Below are 6,226 nucleotides of genomic sequence, written 5' to 3'. Positions count from 1 at the left end.
TGCTGGTGTCAAAGTGAATATATGAATCACACAGAAAATAAAATGAAGAAAGAACATAGAACGGACATCAACTCCATGGTTATCATAGTCTTCCAAGATGCTCATCTCATAGGACTTCTCTGAAAAGACAAACCATATAGAGAGCTTATTACCTGGCACTAGGGTTTATGAATCTTGGGTAGTGATGCAGGGCCTTGAGAAGACTCTGGCAATGGGGGAGACTGTATAGCTGGAAGAACCACTTTCAGCTAATGCCTAGGATCTGGTTTCTTAGAACACGGAATTAAGTGAGTCAAAATCTTGTAATGTGTCCCCATATGTGGTCACTGACTGCATCCTTTGCAACTCTAATTTCAAGAGACCATAGTTAAAGTGTATCACCCCAAACCCATTCAGCATAAATAAGCAAAATTTGGCACAATTTAAGCTTTGCTCGAATTGCTCTCATATGTGTTTGGAAAGAAAAGAATTCAGAACTGGGTAGAAAAATGGCCTGGAAGTTTTCTTTGAAATAAACTGCTATTTAACGCATAGATTCAAGGGTTTGGGCAGAGGAGAATTGAGCCCTGGTTCTTTCTCATTTGTCCTCGTCCATTTCTGCATTCTGCGTCTTCAGTTTGACAACTAAATGTCTGACTAACAGCACACAGACTGCTAGATGTAGAGTGGGAAAAGAGGCTCTAATAATTACTAGCTGACTATTCATAAGCAGGTTTCTTCACTTCTCTGAGTCCCAGTTTACTTAATTGAACAACTACTTTTCCAGGTTGATTTAGGATTCAGTGAGATAATATATAACTCACCTAGCACAGTGTCTGCTACATGATAAACATTAAATAAATGTTAGTTCATTTTTCTGTTATCACTCTTCAATAGTCAGGCTGTGGGCTACTGAGTATATTTCTTATCTTAAAGTTCTTTTGGTATTTTGTTAAGTAAACTCTTCAATTAAAATCCAGGATGGAGCCGAATGGTAATTATTGTGAGAGTAGGGATCCTTCTGTCTTTTTCTCTATTATATAAATGATATTGTAAATGCTTGGCATATATTAGGTGCTCAATCAATCTTTGCTGAAAGAATGAATGTATGAATGAATAAACTGATCAGACAATAAAGTCTCGGTATTGGGAAAGGAAAAAATAGTAATTATCAGTGCCTACCCTTTGCTAATCATCTCGATATACACTAACTTTTTATTTATTTACTTTTCTCAAAATTTTGTCCCATTTTTTAGAAGATGAAACTGTGCCTTAAGTAACTTGGCTAAGGTTACATGGCTACTAAGTGGGTTTAGCTGAGCTTCAAAGGCAAGTTTGTCTATCTTCTAAGCCTGCATCTCTGTAAGCTATAAGACAAGGAGCTATCCAAAGCAGAGACAAATTATTATTCATCTTTATATTCTGTTATAAATTAAATCGTGTCCCCAAAAGATATATTTAAGTCCTAAGCCCCAGTACCCCAGAATGTGTATTTGGAAATAGATTCATTGCAGATGTAATTTGTTAAAATAAGGTCATACTATAGTAGAGTGGGTCCTTAATCCAACATGGCTGATTTTCTTATAAGAAGAGGGGAGAAACACACAGGAAGAAGGCCATGTGCAGATGGAGGCAGAGACTGGAGTGAGGCATCTACAAGCCAAAGAATGCCAAGGATGGCTGGCAACCAACAGAAGCTTGGAAGCATTCATGGTACCAGACTGCTTAAAACTCAATTCTGAGTATGTGGAGCCCTTGATTTGCATCTCAAATTGTCATTTTAAAAAATGGGCTTTTATTTACCTGGATATAATCATAGTGCCTGCTACCACCATCAGACAGACCTGGTGTTCTAATGCCAAATTACATACGAGGCAATTGCTGGCATGTCTCCAATGGCACTATAAAATGTGACTGAGAAGACTAGCTCTCAACATAGAAAGTCCGTATTGGTGGTCAGAAACTCAGGTTAGGAGTACTCTTGGCACTAAATACCAGATATTTACCATACAAGTCTCAGATGAGACTTGTCTGTGTGAATCTGGGTGAAATGATGGACTATCCGCTAAATGCCATCGTACATAGAATAACACTTTGATAAGCTACCTAATGCCTAATCTTTTTAATGCTGTAAAATATAGTAGCTAAAATTATATGCCAGTTACTTTTTGAGAGACAAATTATTGGACAGCCTGGTCAAATTCAAAGTTTTTTGATGTATAAAATTTTATAAATGAAACTATTCCATCGATAGGCAAAATAGAACAAAAACCTGTCTAGATGGCCTTTTTTTTGAGGGGAAGGGTATTTTTCTGAGTGCTCCTGGAGCTAATAACCTCTGTGGAGCTAAACAAAGATCACCCAATGAGCAGAAGTGCTACTTATTGACAGCAAGAGAGTCAGCCACCACCACCACTTGCATTTGGCAGAGACTCAAATGAAAGGCAAGAAGAGTGGGAAGTTCTATAAGCAAAAGGGGGTTTATCTTCATGGAGGTTGTTGGCTTGAGGAAGCTGAAGGTAGGCTGACTAGAAGAGGGGCATCCTATATAACTGGTGAGGAGGACATATTTAGCTTTTCCCTGTTGGTCCAAAATTGGGAGTGGGGCAAAAAAATGAGGCAAGCTGTCAGTTCAGTCCTGACCTTTTGGGGTCAGTTGCTGCAAAGGTTGGTTTGGCTTTCAAGCCATAATTCCTCCTTCACTGTTTTTAATCAGTAGAACACAGGAGGCCACAGGCCACGGCAACAGGACATAGGCTTCCTTCAAGGAACCCCAGGGCCCCACTTGGAAGCACCATTCCACTGCAAGTCATCAAAATAGTTGTTCCTCCCAGAAGCTGCAAGGTGTCTAGAATTTTCCTAGGAGACCTCAAGACCTCAAGGCCTCATGGCATTGCTCTTTCTAACCCAGCGCAAACCCACTGTTCTTGCTTTGAGGCCTGTGAATCCATGTGACACTTTCTGTGGTAGAACATTTACATGAGTTAAGTCTCAGTTACCTAAGGAACCTACAAGACTTGGGGCTCTTCCCTGCCTGGACTTAAGGGATAGAATTGAGCTAAACTAGGCTTTATTGTGCTTGGAGGCTGGAGTGAAGAGTCTGTCAAGGCTGATGGACTAGGCTCTCTCAGGTTCCCCAGAGCAATATTGCAGGCCTCTCCCAGGGGGGAAAAAGGCTCTGAAGTAGAAAGGAAATGAAAATGGTAAGACTCCTCAAATGGGTGTTATGGAGGTTGATGTAATCCCAACCATGCAAGCAAGGTTAAGACCTCAGTTGAAGTGACAAGAGCCCATGCCTTTCAAAGGCTGGTAGCTTACTTTGACCCTAGGCTAGGATGCAGTCTAGTTGGTTTTTTGAGAAATAAGCCCCTGAGGTTTTTCTACATAGCTTATCTGTGTTTGCAAGTTCTTGCTATTGGGAGGGGGATAGCAGCTTGCTTGGGACTCCACTCCAAAGGGCTACTGAGGTAGAGCAGGAGCTGCCTCTGTTTCCAACCTGCTAGCTGCCATACTTTTAAGAGGGAGAGCTTTTTGCTGAGTTGATGCCTGAGTCTAAGTTTGAAAAGACCAGAGAGACTGACTTATGTCCCAGGAGTCTTCAGAGGGCAGCAGGGAATCGTCCATCAGCCACGACAGAGAGGGCCCCGAGCACATACACTTTGGCTTTATTCTCTCAGCTGCTTGTCTGGGTGGCCAGGCTGATCAAGTTGCTGGGTCAAATCTCCAAAGATCTTAAGCATTTCAGAGTAGTGTACCATCTGTGCTCTTATCAGGGACTCAAAGCTGTGTTGGATGTAGTCAAGTTGGCTGTGGTAGAACTGCAGCATCTCATCCAGGAGCTGCTTGATCTTGGCTTTCAAGTCATCCCACATAGGCTAAAGCTCTTCTTAGGCCTGGTAGAGTTTAGCCAGCACTGGTTCTGTTTTTTCCTTTTCCTTATACTTCTCCATCTTGGCCTTCAATCTCCTATAATCCTATAAGACATGCTTCTGCTGTTTCACTGCCATTTAATGCTTGGGAAGCCATTGCCAAACTTTTTTAAGGGTTCAATCAATGTCTTCTGGATCTGGTTCACCTTTTCCTGGTTGAAGGCATCCATCTACTTCATGTCCATGTCCAGAGCTGTCACCATGTTCAGAAAGTTCTGGCCTTGCTTGTAGAGAGGATTAGAGAGTAAATCTAAGGATATTTTCAGAGCAGATTTGGACATGGCCAGGTCAAAATTGGTGCTCTCCTTCATGTCCTTCTGCAAAATTGGTGCTCTCCTTCATGTCCTCTTGGTTTGTTCTTTCAGTTGCTGGAGTTTTTCATACTCCCTTTCAAAGTCTCTCTCCACTATGTGGGAGACAATTTGTTTCTTGGGCTGCCCATTCTTGAAAGAAATTCTGCTCATGGTGCTGAACCTGGCCCTGACACTGGGGTCCTCGGGTGCAACTCAGTTCACCTTTTTTCTTTTTTCTGTTTCAGGAGACTTATTTTACTTGGAGTGAAAAATTACACCAGGGGCAAAATCAAACATATGTATGAAACATTACATATACAAAGAATGCTCATAGGTTGTCGTATCGATGCAGAAGAAAGAAGCTAGGAACAAGGAAGAACTCTCCCATACAGGTTTTAGAGGGCACATGACCCACACAACACCTTGATTTCAAAGTTCCAGCCTTTGAAACTGTGACATAACAAACTTCTGTTGTTTTAAGCCACCTAGTATGTGGTACAGTAGTCCCCCTTTATCCACGGGGATATGTTCCAAGGCCCTCAGTGGATGCCTAAAACTGTGGATAGTACCAAACCCGATATATACTATGTTTTTTTCTATACATACATATCTATGATAAAGTTTAACTTATAAATTAGGCACAGTAAGAGAATAACAATACTAAAACAGAATTATAATAATATTGTGTATTATAATAAAAGTTATGTGAATATTTTCTCTCTCAAAATATCATCTTGTACTGTTCTTAGCTGTTCACTTAAATGAAGCACTCATGGCTTCTCTTTGGCCAAATTGCCAGCATCACTACTCTTGTGCTTTTGGGCCATTATCAAGTAAAATAAGGGTTACTTGAATACAAGCACTGTGATACTGAGATAACTGATCTCATAACCAAGGTGACTACTGAGTGACTAACAAATGGGAGCAGGTGGGAGCAAGCGAGAACACATATAGCGTGGATACCTTAGACAAAGGAATGATTCACATCCTGGGCAGGACTGAACTGACAGCATGAGATTTCATTATGCTACTCAGGACAGTGTGCAATTTAATACTTATAAATTGTTTCTTCCTGGAATTTTCCATTTAATATTTTCAGACCATGGTTGATCGAGGGTAACTGAAACCACAGAAAATAAAACTATGGATAAGTGAAATTGTGTTATGGCAGTCCTAGGAAATTAATGCATATCCTCTGTACAAACAATTGCCTAGCACATTCAGGCTTCTCAATGCACATGTGAATTAAATTGCTCTGGGGAGAATGTTCTTCTCTGTTCCTGGAGGTGCTCAAACTGCTCAAACAAGCAGGAAAACCAATATATGGTGAGGTTGTGGGGGAATTTAAGTTATTTCTAAAAGTCCCACCTAAACCAGATCCTATGATCTTAAGATCTTAGGAGGCTGAAGGGGAATGATTCCGGGATTACGTTACAACATTCAGAGGTGGCTCTGGCTAGTGTTTCTAGTAGTTGGATTTTTATAAATTTGCCTAGTCTTGTAAGCTACATTTGTCAACTAGAAAAAGATATGTTAAAGTGATGTTCACTTCTTTCTCAATGATTCAAATAAAACCTTCAAATATTGTCCATCTTCCACATGTATATTGTGGATTTAATGTTTTGTCTATATCGTGTCATTTTTCAACCCTATGACTGAAAATGCATGTTTCAGATATGAAATACCCTCTTGAACTAAGAAAGCAGGAGTGATTGAGACTCACCCAGGACATCCAAAAGAGCCCTAAACTTCTTATCTCCTTTTGGAACTTAAGAAGTATTAGATGACTATGATGGTAGAAGCTACAAATTAAGCAAATTGTACCCATTTCAAATTTCTTCTCCTGTGTTTGTTCCTTCCTGGAAATGGAGCCCACTGTGTTTTTATTGTTAAAAGAATCTCAGTTTCTCTATTCTGATTTTACTCCACTATTGGATATTGAGTTATCATTTTCATAAAATTGCAAATGGGAGCCTGTTGCCTGAGACCAGTCATAAATTATGAAAATGTGTCCAGATTCTTTTG

At 40.2% G+C, this 6,226-nt stretch overlaps 1 pseudogene; it reads right to left on the bottom strand.

Moving 5' to 3' along the window:
- Window positions 1-3,577: 3,577 nt before the first annotated feature.
- Window positions 3,578-4,372, bottom strand: LOC102885773 (annotated as a pseudogene).
- Window positions 4,373-6,226: the final 1,854 nt, after the last annotated feature.

This window comes from Pteropus alecto, unplaced genomic scaffold (genome assembly GCF_000325575.1).
Source record: "Pteropus alecto unplaced genomic scaffold, ASM32557v1 scaffold25, whole genome shotgun sequence".
NCBI classification, from domain to species: Eukaryota; Metazoa; Chordata; class Mammalia; order Chiroptera; family Pteropodidae; genus Pteropus; species Pteropus alecto.
Note: the sequence above shows the minus strand (reverse complement) of the source record. Positions and strands in the feature narration are given on the sequence as shown.